This window comes from Astatotilapia calliptera, chromosome 23 (assembly GCF_964374335.1).
Source record: "Astatotilapia calliptera chromosome 23, fAstCal68.1, whole genome shotgun sequence".
Lineage (NCBI taxonomy): Eukaryota > Metazoa > Chordata > Actinopteri > Cichliformes > Cichlidae > Astatotilapia > Astatotilapia calliptera.
Window position 1 is genome coordinate 42050488 of NC_137443.1, and position 16482 is coordinate 42066969.

At 39.7% G+C, this 16482-nt stretch overlaps 2 long non-coding RNA genes and 2 other non-coding genes across 4 annotated transcripts; 2 read left to right on the forward strand and 2 right to left on the reverse strand.

Annotated features, from left to right (window-relative positions):
* Window positions 1-611: 611 nt before the first annotated feature.
* On the reverse strand, window positions 612-6186 carry LOC113017561 (uncharacterized). The gene is made up of 3 exons (XR_003271501.2): window positions 6100-6186; window positions 1798-1855; window positions 612-1603 (listed from the first exon to the last, which is right to left on the reverse strand). It is a non-coding gene; the product is annotated as an uncharacterized LOC113017561 (long non-coding RNA).
* Window positions 4640-9042, forward strand: LOC113017560 (uncharacterized). The gene is made up of 3 exons (XR_003271500.2): window positions 4640-4919; window positions 5157-5269; window positions 8157-9042. It is a non-coding gene; the product is annotated as an uncharacterized LOC113017560 (long non-coding RNA).
* A 3199-nt stretch (window positions 9043-12241) lies between these two features.
* LOC113017057 (5S ribosomal RNA) lies at window positions 12242-12360 on the reverse strand. The gene has a single exon (XR_013905679.1). It is a non-coding gene; the product is annotated as a 5S ribosomal RNA (ribosomal RNA).
* A 319-nt stretch (window positions 12361-12679) lies between these two features.
* Window positions 12680-12798, forward strand: LOC145424598 (5S ribosomal RNA). The gene has a single exon (XR_013905680.1). It is a non-coding gene; the product is annotated as a 5S ribosomal RNA (ribosomal RNA).
* The last annotated feature ends 3684 nt before the right edge of the window (window positions 12799-16482 follow it).

Below are 16482 nucleotides of genomic sequence, written 5' to 3' on the forward strand. Positions count from 1 at the left end.
ATTAAACAGAAGTGTGAGATGGTCAAAAATTTACGCCAGCGTCCGGTTATATTTTAGATAGCAAGGAGCAGACACCTGAGTTTCACTCCACCGAGAGAGCTCGTGACATAATTCTGAAGGCTAGACCGTCCAATTTCACAGTTGCTCATTTCCGGTCTGCCCGGCTTTTGGAGGACCCAGCCCACTTAGACCACGAAGGCCGGGTCCTCAGGTGGACGCAGACTCTGAATTTGGACACCCCTGGCCTGTTTCCGGCTGGAGAATAATAACGGTGACATTTAACTTATTTTATCCGATAAATAAACACTGTAAGATTCAAGTTTTTTGTATATCTATATATCTATCTCTATATATATATATATCTATCTCTATATATCTATATCTATCTCTATATATCTATATCTATCTCTATATATCTATCTCTATCTCTATCTCTATCTCTATCTCTATATATATATATATATATATATATATATATATATATATATATATATATATATATATATATATATATATATATATATATATCTATATATATATATATATATATATATATATCTATATATATATATATATATATATATATATCTATATATATCACGGTGGTGAAGGGGTGATGATTTGAGCTTGTCTTGCAGCTACAGAACCTGGGCCCTTGCAGTCATTGAGTTTTCCATGAATTCCCTTGTATACCAAGTAGTCTACAGTCAAAACTGAGTTTTGGTAATGCAGCAGGACAAAGATCCCAAGCACATCAGCAGAGCTACAACAGAATCAAGGTGTTGCAATGACCAGGTCACAGTCCACACCTCAACCTGAAAAACAGTGCTGGGAAATTAAGAGGGCTTTACATAAACAATACCACAAACCTCAATGAACTGACAAAACGATGTAAAGAAACGTCAGGCGAATGGAGACTAAGAGTCATATAGAAACAATTTGGTGACGCTACTGCTGCTAAAAGGTGGCTCTGCAAGCTACTCACTCATGTACAGTGCTTAGTTTTTCAGAGTACTCTATAGATTCCCATGAAAACACTCTTTTCCACATGACTGTATGTCAGATAAAAGAGATACGATCTGTGAAGAGGATTCTGAGAAGAGAAAACATCTGGGGACCTGCCCCGAAAAGTTCATTTTGTTCATCTGGACGTAGAGTTTTCAGTAGCAGGAACGCTCTGTCACTCATCCGAGTTCGACTTCAGACTTCTTCTGTCTCGGCTCAGTGCAGGTTTCCCCAACCTTTGTTTGAATTTAGACTTTACATGTTATCCAGTTTCAGGCAAGGGAACTGAAAATTGTGCTGAGGATAAATGATAAATTAGGCAGATGTAAATGAACAACAGCTGCAGGCTGGTGGCTCTGACATCACACCTGATGGACACCTAGAAGGCTAGATTCAATTGTTTTGGAGTTTCTGAAGACCGTCTATGACTCTGGGGTGACATCAATCATCTTTTATGGTGTGTTCTGCTGGGACAGCTGGGGCTTCCCTCTTTCCCCTGCTGGGATGGGCACGCACACGTCGCTGAGATGTGTGGTCTCAGGTAACTGGTACTGCTGGAGGCTGCAGGTGACATAGTCATACTATACCAGTGTAATAACTGAAATAACACAAATAGAAATGAATAAATAAACAGATAACATAGTCACATGAACAAGAGGAGCCTATAGAGATTCTAAGTAGCTGATCTTGCAAAAGCAAAATGTGTTCTGCACCACAATGCATTCAGGTCACAATTCTGATTGCAAAAGCTGGCAGATAGGACAGGATATTAAAAATAAAACAAAAACCCACCTCCCACCACATGCAGGTCATCCTAGCAGCACTGAGCAGCTCCTACAGTGACACGCTGCTGCAACAACAGTGTGCCAGGAGAAATTTCAGATGATATCTTTCCAGCTGCTGTCAGACTCTACAATAGAGTCTTAGTGCCCACTTTAAAATTAGGTGTATACAACATCAGGGGAATAACAACACGTGATATATTACACCGTGCCATTATTTACTTAAGGCCTGAGCATTTCAAAGGTTACTGTGTCTGATGTGGGCCTGTCTGATCATTACTGTGTTTTCTTTGAAAGTAAAATCTCAGCCCACACAAATATATCAACAACAGTGATCACAAAACGGTGTATAACTGAACACAGTAGTGCAATTTTTAACCAGGTCTTCCCATTAACACCTGACCTGTCCAAAGGTTCAGTCAATGAGCGCGTCAATAGCTTCAATGCTAACATGTTAAATGTAATGGACACTATTGCTCCCATTAAGGTGAAGGTTATCTCTGGAAGGAAAAAGTCTCCATGGAGAAACTCCACACTGGTGAAAAAAGAAAAAAGAGAGTGTAGGAAAGCTGAGCGCAGATGGAGAAAAACAAACCTCCAGGTTCATTATGACATTTATAAAGAGAAACTTCACAATTATAATTTACAACTGAGGAATGCAAGGAGGTCCTACTTCTCTGACATCATCACTAAAAACAGCCATAATGCTCGGGTCTTATTTTCTACAGTTGACAGGCTAACAAACCCTCCTGTGTCAGTGGCAGCTGAACTTCATTCGACCATGGCCTGCAATGACTTTGCCAAATTCTTCACTGAAAAAATCCAAAAAATTAGACAAGCAATTGGTACATCAACAGCAGATCCAGGATATGTACTGTGTCCACCAAAAAACTGTTTAAACACCATGAAACAGTTTCAACCTATTAACAGCAAAGACCTGGAGGACATCTTAGGTAAACTGAACTCCTCCTCCTGCTGTTTAGATGTCCTGCCAACAAGTTTTTTCAAAAAGGTCTCAAAGACTTTAGAGTCAGACCTGTTACAGATCGTCAACTTTTCTTTATTATCAGGTGTGTTTCCAGAATCACTAAAAACTGCTGTAATCAAACCTATACTGAAAAAGGACAATCTTGACAAGACACAAATGAACAACTACAGGCCGATCTCAAATCTCCCGTTTTTAAGTAAGATCATTGAAAAAGCAGTTTCTCAACAGCTCAGTTACTTCTTAAAACAGAATAATTGCTACGATGCCTTCCAGTCAGGTTTTAGACAGAACCACAGCACTGAAACCGCTCTGACCAAAGTGTTTAATGACATATGTCTGAATACAGACAGTGGAAAAATGTCAGTCCTAGTTTTACTGGATCTCAGTGCAGCATTTGATACAGTTGACCACAACATATTACTCAAACGACTGGAGAACTGGACAGGTCTTTCAGGAACTGTACTAAACTGGTTCAAAACATACGTAGAAAACAGGAAATACTTTGTATCAATAGGTAACTTCACATCTGAGCAGACAAGTATCACATGTGGAGTTCCCCAAGGTTCCATCTTGGGACCCCTTCTGTTTAACATCTACATGCTCCCACTGGCACAGATTATAAACAACAACAAAATAAACTATCACAGCTATGCAGATGACACACAAATATATATCACAATGTCACCAGGAGACCGAGGCCCTGTACAGGCTCTTGGTAAATGCATTGAGGAAATCAATGACTGGTTGTGCCACAATTTTCTCCAGCTAAACAAAAACAAAACTGAGGTAATAGTCTTTGGCGCCAAAGAAAAACGATTACAGGTCACCAGAGAACTTCAATCTATACATCTAAAAACCACAAACCAGGCGAGAAATTTGGGTGTAGTGATGGATGCAGACCTAAACTTAGAAAAACACATTAAGACAATAACAAAATCAGCTTACTATCACCTCAAGAATATATCAAGGATAAAAGATCTGATGTCTCAACAGGACCTGGAAAAACTAGTCCATGCATTCATCTTTAGTAGGCTTGATTACTGTAACAGCATCTTTACAGGTCTACCTAAAAAAATCAGTCAGACAACTACAGCTCATTCAGAACTCTGCTGCTCGAGTCCTCACTAAGACCAAAAAAGTGGACCACATCAGTCCAGCTCTGAGGTCCTTACACTGGCTGCCTGTCCGTCAGAGGATAGACTTTAAAGTTCTGATGCTGGCCTATAAAGCTCTGAATGGTTTAGGACCAAAATACATCAATGACCTCCTGACCCAGTATGAACCATCCAGATCCCTCAGGTCATCTGGATCCGGTCTTTTATCAGTTCCCAGAGTCAGAACCAGACACGGAGAAGCTGCATTCAGCTTTTATGCTCCTTATATCTGGAACAAACTCCCAGAAAGCCTCAGATCAGCTGAAACACTCAGTTTATTTAAATCCAGGTTGAAGACTCACCTGTTCTCAGCTGCATTTGAATAAAGCACCAAATCCACACTTTAAGCTTAAATTTCAAAACTTACATTTAACTACTGATTTTATCTACTGTTCTGATTTTATCTGTTTTGATTTTATATACTGTTTTGTTTGTTTGTTAATTAGTTAGTTAGTTTATTTGCTTGTTTTAATCAATTTTAAATCATGCTTTTTATTTGTTCTTGTTTCTAATGTCTCTGTAAAGCACTTTGAATCACCTTGTTGTTGAATTGTGCTATACAAATAAACTTGCCTTGCCTTAACAAAAACTAAGCCAAAAGGCAGTTTCTGCACTTTTTTCACAAATGTCAATATTTTTTTATTTACTTATTTTTAAAACATGTGGTTTATTGAATTGAAAAAAAAATAGCTGCAATTGTTGTAACGCGAGCTATGAAAGACAACCTGCATCTGCAGCTGTGGTCACTGGTCCTCACATCATGTTTGCAGCATGTTCTGAACCACAAACAGAGCAGTGCTAACTGGTGGGCTGGTGATGTAGACACTGATGCTAGTTAATTTAAGGTGGGGCTGCTGAAATGTTTAAAAGCTGAAGCCCCCAAAGTTTTACTTGTCTGTGACACAAATGAGCTCCAACCTGCTCAGGTAGAATTTACTAACAGCTGAGCTGCACTAGACCTGGTCTCTGCTCATCTTGACTCCTCGTTTGGTAAGAACTTTTTATTTGTATATTTAAAATCTTTTATAGACAACAGGCTTATTTTGAATAACTCGATCTCCTGCCACACTTATACTCACATTCACTAACCAGATATGGGCTTTAAAACATGCATCATCTGGGTTCTGTGACCATGAATATCGTGAATAAGAAATGTGCATGCACAGGCAGAGGCCTATCTTTTTTTTATTTATGTTCAAATAATGTTCAATTTTAATTCCCCTTTAGAGCATTTCATTTACTGAAGACATCTTCACCACCTGCTGTTCCAGACGACTGACTCGTGCCTGAACTCCTGCAGGTTAATCAACCAACCACTGATCAGTAAAGCAAAAAATACGGTAAGTGTCCTCATTTGGAAAAGTTTGCTTAAAAGTTTCATAACTTTCTAATATAATAATTACATTTAACAAGAATGTTGTCATGACTGAGTGCAATGACCGTTTCCCTCTGTAAGGTTCAATGTGTGGATGCAAGTAGAGAAGTTGCCTTTAGATACACCTCATGAACTCATCAACTGAGAGTTAACAAATCATCAAATTTATTTAAATTACTTAATTTGTTGTTCATTTTCACTTGTTTACCATATCTACCATATGTAAGTAAATGATTAAAATTGCCTGTTTTAAAAATATCCAGTAATACTCTAAAAAACGTACACAATATTATTGTTCAACATGTCCTCCAGTGCCTCTGATAAGTTTCAAAATATTTACTGAAGAAAAAAAATGACTGGTTTAGATGTTGAATTTTTTGAAGCTGTTATATTGATTTTGATTTTCTTTATTTTATCATTTAATGATTTAAAAGACTACATTAAAGTAACGACAGCTGTTTTTGGTTATTTTTAAATGATGGTTGGCGTTTACTAGATGACCCTCAAGCACCAGGAATTCCTTGCTTACGGCCACACATTGAACCGTAAATGGCGACGTAGACGCGCAAATTATTTTCTAGAGTAGATAGCGAGCCAAAATTAATATTTCAACTGAGGGGTGCTTTGCAGACATATTTTCAGGCACTTTCCAATAACCTGCAGTTTTTACGGTGAGGACACACAAACATTAACCCGACTGGAACATAACTGTATGAAAATATATCACCTGTATTTATGTTCGCTTCGTAGTTACACTGTTTAAAACAAAATATTAAACCAAACTGCGGTAATTACCTGTCCAGCAGAGAGCTCAGGTAAATTCTTTCTGTCTGCTTTGCTTTATCAGAGATCGTCTGTCTTTTCCTTCCGACTTGTCTCTCCGCGCTTTCTGCTCAAGTCAGCCCCCTCCTCTGCCGCGCATGCCCGACGGGGTCTGCGCAGCGCGTGCACCACAGGTGTGGAGAAGTACTGCTTAGTGTTGCAGTTTCAAAATAAAAGCTGCCAAAAAGCGAAACATGCTGCCTTCAATGTTTCAAACCATGTTCCAGGGTTTTTAGTTCACCATGTATAATGTTAAAACAAGAAAATAAAAGACAGATCTGAACGTTTGAAAATGTTTTGGAAAAACTCCATAAAGAATAGATGAAAAACACTGAAATTATCCTTTTATTTATGTTGATCCATTAAGTTGGTTCATTTTTTTGTTACATAAGTTGTTTTTAAAGTTAAACTTGTGTGGGTTTCTATATAAGTCAATAAAAAAAACAACAAGCCATTAAAAATGAAACGTAAACTCTGCCAAAGAAACTGAGAGGTTCTGGAAGCGTGGAGTTCAGTTTGCAAATTTATCTAATGCAAAAAACATCTATGAATAAAACTTTGTTGGCCAGCAGCTTTTCAAAAAGACAAAAAAGAAAAAAGCTGGTCATAAAAAGAAGCTATTATCTGGGGGGAAATAATCATTTGATCCCCTGCTGAGTTTGTAAGTTTGTTCACTTATATTAAATGATCAGTCTCTAATTTTTTTAAGTATTTTCATTTTGATGTAATGAGACAGAATATCAACCAAAATTCAATAAAAAATATATTTGCTAAAATAAATGAATTGATTTATATGTCACTGAGTGAAGTAAGTATTTGATCTCAAACACAACTTAGTACTTGGTGGAGAAACCCTTATTGCCCAGCACTGCGGTAATATGTTTCTTGTAGTTGGTCACTGGGTTTGCTCACATCTCAGGAGGGATTTTTTTCCACTCCTCCTTCCACAAACTCTCTAAATTCTTTAGATTTCTTTGCTGCTGTTTGGTAACTTTAAGCTTCAGCTCCCTCCACAGATTTTCTTCAGGACTGAGGTTTGGAGACTGCCTTAGCTCCACTCCATGTCCTTGTGCTTCTTCTTTAGCCACACCTAAAGTATGCATCAGTGGTATGTTTTAGGCCATTGTCATGCTGGAAGATCGATGACACATCTTCAGTCTTCTGCCTGAGAGAAAGTGGTTCTTGTCCAAGATTTTGCAGTACATGGCTCCATCTACTGGCCGCCTCAATGTGGCGAGGCGCCCCACAGTATAATGTTTCCACTTCTGTGCTTGACAGTGGGGATGGTGTTCTGTGGGTTACACTCAGCATTTCTCTTCCTCCAAACACAGTGGGCTCAGTTCATGCCACAGAGTTTTTGATTTCAAATGACCACAGCATTTCCCCCCAAACCTTCTCTCAATCATTTAGATGTTTACTGGCAAACTTAAGACTGGCCTGTAGTTTTGGGCTGATCCAACACCTTTCTCATGATTATCCTCACCCCATGAGCCAAGATATTACATGGAGCAAGATAAGAGGTCTTTGGTCTTGACCATGACTTTTCTTGTCCCTGAGGTCCCTTGCCCGAGTAGACCTCAGTAACTAATCCTTTTACACTTCTTCAATCTTGCCCATGGTGGTGGAGATGGAGTTGGAATGGAAGAACTTGGTACTGTGGACAGGTGTGCTTTATACACATAATAAACTGAGATTGGGAGTATCTGTAATGGACTGATTGATTGACTGTAATCCAGTCTGTGGGAACCAGAACTCTTGTTGGGTTGTCGAGGATCAAAAACTTACTTCACTCAATTATATGCAAATCAGTGAAAATAAATCATGTATTGTGTTTTGTTTCTGTTGGTGTTCTTGTCTCTCTCCAGTAAAATAAAACATCCACAAAAAATAGAGACTGTTTATTTCTTTATAAGGGAACAAATTTACAAATTCAGCAGGGGATCAAATACTTACTTCTGCCACTACAGTGATGACGCTTTTGTTGCATTAAATTCTTGATCTGGAAAATGTTCCTGTTTTTCTCTCTCCAGGAAACAATGAGGATCATGTTTACCTGTTTGCTGCTTGTGCTGCCCTTTGTTACTGGACTCTCAAAACCAGCCAATCTTCAACCCAACCGAATTGAGAAGCGACTGAATGAAACAAATTATGAAAAGTTTAGACGACAGCATGTAGATGCCAAGATGAGCGTGAAAAAATGTGATACAGAAATGAAAAAAAAGAAAATATATGCTGATCGAAACAAATGTAAGGATGTTAACACATTCATCCTCAGTGATTACAAACAGGTCAAAGCCATTTGTAACGGTCAAGGAAGATATGATCAGACGAATGGCACGACAAAGAGTGTAGCAAAGTTTCGCATTGTTAGATGTGACCTAAAGAACAATGGAGCCAGGAAACCCAAGTGTCAGTATAAAGGCACACTTCTCACTAACAGAATAGTTGTGGTCAAATGTGAAGGAAAGTTACCTGTGCACTATTATGGTGATGAAATGACCTTTGAATCCAATAATGCAACTATAGGAAAAATCCCCATGCGCTCTACTTCTGTACCCACAAATTTACATTTCTGAGATAACAAAAGAGCAACATTTATCATCAGCTCTAACTAAACGTCGCTGGAAACGTCTTCTTCATTATAAGTTTTTATTTGAGTCTGTCTTAGCAATAAGTATATACATTTTTTAACATGTGATCAACCTGTATTTCTTCACATGTTACATGAAATAACATAAAACTATTATTTCCTTCTGATGAGGGAATTTTATATTCATCCCACCAATACCGACATATTAATTGTACTGACTGTAGGATGCTGTGTAGAAATAATCTCTTAGATCCAGCTTGCTTCTAATAAAATATTTTTTATCTGATCACAGGATAAGCATATAATAAAAGTCACTTTTTGGTGTTTGTTGGTTTTTATATATTTATTTTTTAACATTTGGAGCATCACCAGTTACAAGACTCACAAGCTGACAAGTTCTTATTCAGCGCCCTGTCTCTTGTTTCTTTTGTTTTTAATGTCATCCAATTTTTTTGTTTTCATTTTGGCATGCGATTCATTTCTAAGACTTTTCTAAACGTCTAAAAGACAAAAGTGTAAACGTCGTTGCCATAACGGAGGGGGCTTGAGCATTTGCCCCTTTCCTCTTGGACGTCCCAAGAGCCCTGTTCTTGAGGCATTACTATTTTTTAATCTGTGTACATGTGCTGTCTGTGCCCCTCAACAATAACATTTAACTATTAACCCCAATTTTGCTAAATAAAAGGATCTGGCTTCCACTAGTCACATGATGCCCATTAACTAATTCTCGACTTTGACGGCAGAGGGCATTGGTTACGAGATCACAAAGAACATGCACATTTTTTGCCGCCTGGGTGGTGCGGAGCTGTAAGCGAAACACACAAAGTAATTGGGAGATGCAGACTGGTGCAACAAAAACCAGTAAGTAGGTGTAGAGCGTACACTGTAGTCTATAGCAGCGGTCCCCAACCCCCGGGCCACGGACCGGTACCAGGCCTTGAGTCGTTTGGTACCGGGTCAAGAGAGTTGAAGCTCGTACCGCACAGAAAAAATAAATAACTTACATTATTTCCGTTTTATTTATTATCCGACTCTGAACAGTGTTTTATTTGGAAAAAGACTGAATTCTCTCAGTTACTTCAGTCTATGACTGACTCTTGACGCATGTCAAGATACATTAGTTAATATTAAACCCACAAACTAGCAAAATTAGTAAAAAACAGATGTCTTTGGAGGGTTTCTTTGCAAAGGAAAAAAGGCCCAGTGAGGAGACAGAAGAAGAGTCTATGACAACTACTAAGAAAAAGAAAGCTGCATTTAACAGACAACAAGTGGATATATTGCAACAAGTGATTCCCATGCACCAAGCCCGCTCTGCATAATATATGTGGAGACCAGCTCTCCAATGAGGCAATGAAGCCTTCAAAACTGCTTCGTCACTTGGAGACCAAGCACCCGACATTAAAAAACAAGCCTTTGGACTAGTTTAAAAGAAAAAAGCAGGAACAACAGGGACAGAAGCCATTACTGAGGGCCTCCACAACAACAAATACAAGTGCACTGAGAGCATCATACTTGGTGGCTAACCGTATTGCTAAGGCTAAAAAGTCATTCACTATTGGTGAAGAATCGATCCTTCCTGCCACTAAAGACATTTGCTGTGAACTTTTCCCCTTAATATTGGTATGATCCCAGCTCAGGCACTGAGCGAGGGGGCGGGGCAGCTGCTGCCTGCGAGTGCGCTGTTGGAGAAGCGCAGCGAGGCAGACAGAGAACTGAAGTTTGACCAGGTTCCAAAGGAAATCATTCGTACTGTACAAATAATGTAAATATGACGGTGCATCACAAAAGATTGATATCAAACTGATCACTTGACCCATATTACGTTACTTGCTCTTCAAGTGAATCAACAAAAGGTGAAATGAAAAGCCGAACAACAACAATGCTGTTTCTTTAGAGAGTCTCAGCTTACATGTGTGTTTATTTCATATTTTCAGTTGTTTCCCTCCACGGCTAAATAAATCGGTTTCAGTTATGCACTGATATACAAGACTGGACATAAGGAGCTTCTTTCAAAGAAAAACTCTGGTAGATGTTATTTTATATATTATGCTTTGTATGTTGTTCAGTATATTTCTATGCAAAACAAAAGGAATTTCAATACACAGCAGTACATTCACAGTTGAAACCAGATATTTACATACACTTTATGGAAAACACAAGAACATTTTTTTACTGTACAACATCAATTTAGAGTAAACTTGTTTTGTTTTGCATAAATAAATATTGAAATATCTTTTGAATTAGTTAAAGAGAGAGAGCTGTCTCTTTTTTATCACTTTCACCAAATTTAGGAGCACATATACACTAAGTTTATTGTTAATTAATAAGAAAACTCCAGACGATTCCATTCTGAGCTGAAGAAGCTTCTGATAGGTTGGTGGCACACCTGTGGATGCATATAAGGCAAAACACAGAGCCTGTTTCTGTGACATGGGAACATCAAGAGATGTCAACCAAAACACCTGGAAAAGAATTGTGGAGCTCCATAAGTGTGGCTCAGTTTGAATACAATTTGGTGCCATTTACAATTAAGAAATACAGACAGTTTCTCTCTTTACTCTTAAAGTTAACAAATATGTTTTTTATATTTATCAACATAAAAAATAAACATTTAGTCTGATTTGATGTTACAATTAAAAAAGTGTTTTTGTTTTTATCTGAAGAATGTGTAAATATCTGGTTTCAACTGTATATTTGATGATGTTGGTGTTTGGTTTGATTGTCAGCACAAAGAGGGAGAGAGAGAGGACAGAGCAGAGATGAACAAGAGCAGGTGAGACACACATGTTAGTCAAATGGTTGTTTACCAAAAGTATCAGCGTATCATAGGTCCTCATGTATCTCGTACCTAGTGTTTCTTTTTAGGTTTGTTATTTTTCAAATTCTATATTTATTAAGTTTTGCAGGCTTGTTTGCACAACAAGGTTAAATAATTATCTAAACTTTTCTGAATCTAAATATTGTACTTTGGTAGAATTAAAAAATAAGTGTAGTGCAGGTCTATGATGATTTTTAGTGCTACTATCATCTAGCTCTGATTCTGGTTCTGTCTTGGTTAAATCCTAAGTAGTCCTGCTTTTGAACTGTTGTAGTCCTGTTTTAATTCCGGATCAGTTCTGGGTCTGGTTGAATTGGGGTTTAGGCCCTGTGTCTTGATACAGCCCCGACTTTGTTCTGCCTTGCTGCTTAATTAAAAAACTACTTTAAGGTGTCCTGCACATGTGATATATTTTTCCCTATATGAATATGAACTCAAAACAGAGCCAATTAATCTTTCAGTCATTTCTTCCCCCCCACCCCCCAAATCCCATGCATACTACCCTTTAGGGCTAAGCCCCGGGTGTATCAAATGTCTGCCTCTGCTCTGCTCTACAACAGAATCACAAAGGTGTCTCCAATAAGCTGCAGAGATGATTGTTGTTTTAATTTTTTAACGGTACACAAGCAAAAAATTAGAAGAGAGGTCATGAAGTTTCTTACTAAACAGTAGCGCCCTCTGCAGTTTGTGTGTGGAAGTGCAAAAGCTTACAGCACCTGGTATTCCCAGGCGGTCTCCCATCCAAGTACTGACCAGGCCCGACCCTGCTTAGCTTCCGAGATCAGACGAGATCGGGCGTGTTCAGGGTGGTATGGCCGTAAGCGAGAGAAGAGCACAGAAACAGCCTTTTTAAACATGCTGTGATGACACATGCACACGTTTTCTCTTCTATATAGAAGTTAAAGTCTCCAAATGACAAAAATGTTAGAATTACAAAACACACGGTTCTATAATAATCTAACATATGTTATTATGGAGATGTTACTGTGGGAAAAGTATTTCTGCAGCTCAGTGTTGAAGCTGCAGTTAACAACGAATAGCTGCATGCTTTCGCTGTAACATATAAAGCTTGGCACAATAATATATATCAAACTGTGAGACACTTGCCACTTATAAAATGCCCTTTATATAGCAAAGCTTTCGCTTACGGCCATACCACCCTGAACACGCCCGATCTCGTCTGATCTCGGAAGCTAAGCAGGGTCGGGCCTGGTCAGTACTTGGATGGGAGACCGCCTGGGAATACCAGGTGCTGTAAGCTTTTGCACTTCCACACACAAACTGCAGAGGGCGCTTCTGCTCCTGCTTGTGCTAAGAGGCATGAGAAGTTAACATTTATGGGTGATAAAATCCTTTTTCTATATTTTTAACATGAGAATATCAGTGTGTGAATGTGTGAATGACTGAATGTAGTGTAAAGCTCTTTGGGGTCCTTGGGGACTAAGTAAAGCGCTGTACAAGTACAGGCCATTTACTGTGCGTGTGTTTATGCTCAAGTGTATGAACAAATTAGTCAGTTTGAAACAGTTGCAATTTAAACAGTAGAAGAGTGGCACTATATTTATATATTTATAAAGAATTTCAAACAACAATTAATTGATGGTCAAAGCAGGTTTATTTAATTAATATCCAGATTTCCAATTAGTTCCGAATTGATTCAGCAGCAAATCACATCACCAGTCACTTCAAGGCTGTATGTATTATTGTAAGGTAGACCCTACAATAATACATACAGAGAACCCAACAATCATATGACCCCCTATGAGCAAGCACTTTGGCGACAGTGGGAAGAAAAAACTCCCTTTTTACAGGAAGAAACCTCCGGCAGAACCAGGCTCAGGTCGGGGCGGCCATCTGCTGCGACCGGTTGGGGTGAGAGACTGAAGACGTTTGTTGTAGGTCTGATTGAAGGACTGATGTGATGGTAAGTTGTCTGCTGCTCCGCTTTGAATATTGAGAGATTAGTTGATGGATTTCAAGCCAAATTGTGCCCAAGTTTAAGACCACATTCATTGGTTGTTTTTGTTGATGTTATTGTTTTGGGCTTTTTTTCCACAAGAATTTCTAGCTCCCCTAGAATTCTGGCCACCCAAACGATGATTGCTGCTGAGAGAACACAAGGTTTTGTCCCCCTGTACTATTCATGTCAGTGCAGGGGGTTCTCCTTGAGAGGCCAGGGTGGAAAAAGGGATGCTTCAGAACCTCCAAGGGTGTTATGCGCTGATTTGCATCCAAGGCCAACATTTCTTTGATTAGCCTTACAAATAATGTTTGGCCATTTTCCGGTCCTCGCCTAACTTTCAGCAGTTTTTCGAGGTCATCGAGACACTTAAGTTTTATATATCGAGTTTCCTTTGATCGATAATGTGTCTCGTATTGAAATTGTTCTTGGGTCTTAAATGTCCAGCGCTGTTTGTTGTAGTTATCCTCGATGAAGTAGCAGTGAGTGTACAAGCCAGACTCTAGGAGATGATCTGGTAGCTGACCCTGGGTTTCAATTATGAATTTTAAAACATCATAATCGTCTTCCCCAGGATAGAGAGGCACCCCTGTAGCAAGCTCCACAGCTACCAGCCCCAGAGACCACATGTCGATTGCTTCGTGGTATGGAATGCCAAGCATAAGCTCAGGTGCACAATAACCAATTGTCCCCACACGGTCACCAGGAATCACTGCAGAAGCAGGACATGCGAGGCCAAAGTCTATGAGTTTGACTTTGACGGGAGACTCACTGCGGTTCACAACCATGATGTTTCCAGGTTTGAGGTCAGCATGCACTATTCCCACAGAACCCAGGTGGAACAGAGCATTTGCGAGCTGATGCAAAATTGGCCTGAGTTCTCTCATTGGGAGACCTCGGTTATTCCGGTCCCCAATGTAGTCCCACAGGCTTTGGTCGAGCAGTTCGAAATTCAAGCAAATGCGCTGTCCATCGAGGAAATAGTCGTTCCATTCCACAATGTTGCACCTGTCTGGATCCAAGCGTCGTAGCTGCTCCAGGATGAAAATTTCCAGTTTTGCCTGGAGCAGAATTTCAGGGTCGCTCTTGTTGACTTTAATAGCAACGGTTTTGTTGTTTTTTGTATCGCGACATCTGGTTACCAAACCAAAGCCTCCTTCTCCAAGGAAAGCCTCTACCACGTGGTGATCTCCTAAAATGGTCCCTTCCGTTATTTGAAGATCATCTTCAGAGGCAGATGGGTTGGCTGAGGTGTTGATGTCTCCTTTTTGAGGAAATTCAACTGAGTTTTGGAAACTGCAGCTGAATTGTTGCGATCCATGACTTTTCCAGCTTGAAGGCTGCTGAGAGAGCACAAGGAGTTCTCCCCCTGTACTATTCATGTCAGTGCAGGGGGTTGTCCTTGAGAGGCCAGGGTGGAAAAAGGGATGCTTCAGAACCTCCGAGGGTGTTATGCGCTGATTTGCATCCAAGGCCAACATTTCTTTGATTAGCCTTACAAATAATGTTTGGCCATTTTCCGGTCCTCGCCTAACTTTCAGCAGTTGTTCGAGGTCATCGAGACACTTAAGTTTTATCGATCGAGTTTCCTTGGATCGATAATGTGTCTCGTATTGAAATTGTTCTGGGGTCTTAAATGTCCAGCGCTGTTCCTTGTGGTTATCCTCGATGAAATAGCTGTCAGTGTACAAGCCAGACTCTAGGAGATGATCTGGTAGCTGACCCTGGGTTTCAATTATGAATTTCAAAACGTCATAATCGTCTTCCCCAGGATAGAGAGGCACCCCTGTAGCAAGCTCCACAGCTACCAGCCCTAGAGACCACATGTCAATTGCTTCATCATATGGAGTGCCAAGCATAATCTCAGGTGCACAATAACCAATTGTCCCCACACAGTCACCAGGAATCACTGCAGAGGTGTTACATGCGATGCCAAAGTCTATAAGTTTGACTCTGACTTGAGACTCACTGCGGTTCACAACCATGATGTTGACAGGTTTGAGGTCAGCATGCACTATTCCCACAGAACCCAGGTGGAATAGAGCATTTGCAAGCTGATTCAAAATTGGCCTGATTTCTCTCATTGGGAGACCTTGGTTATTCCGATCCCCTATGTAGTCTGACAGGCTTTGGTCGAGGAGTTCAAAATTCAAGCAAATGCGCTGTCCATCGAGGAAATAGCCGTTCCATTCCACAATGTTGCACCTGTCTGGATCCAAGCGTCGTAGCTGCTCCAGGATGAAAATTTCCAGTTTTGCCTGGAGCAGAATTTCAGGGTCGCTCTTGTTGACTTTAACAGCAACAGTTTTGTTGTTTTTTGTATCGCGACATCTGGTTACAACACCAAAGCTTCCTTCTCCAAGGAAAGCCTCCACCATGTGGTGATCTCCCAAAATGGTCCCTTTAGATATTCCAAGCTCATCTGAGCCGAAGGATGGGTTGGCTGACATGGTGTAATGTGTCTGTTTGCGCTGTGAATTGGTGAGAAACAAAACTGAACTTGTTTTGGTTTCTCTCGTAAATTGCTCTCAAAACTTCTCAAAAGGGTTTTAGTTGCTGCAGGTCAACGTCCGTTAAGCATAAAGTAACAGGTGAGCGCTTCTATTTATAGGTTTTGGATCAAAGCAAAGTTATGACGTCAGAAAGGATCAAAGCAAAGTTATCACGTCACAAGCGATCGAAGCGATTCTAATATGTGCGCATGCGCACATATGAGAAGCGATCGAAGCGATTCTAATATGTGCGCATGCGCACATATGAGAAGCGATGGAAGGGATTCTAATATGTGCGCATGCGCACACACGTGCTTGTTTGTGTAATATTGTTCACAGTAAACTTGACCCTAATCAATTTAATATCAGTCAATCAAAGAAAATGTTAGTTTTGGAAAATTTTAAAATGACATAACTGACAGTTAAAACATTTTTTGTTCATGTATTTGTATTTGTATTGTCTTCGGGGTTTTTTTGCATACCACGTCAAGCT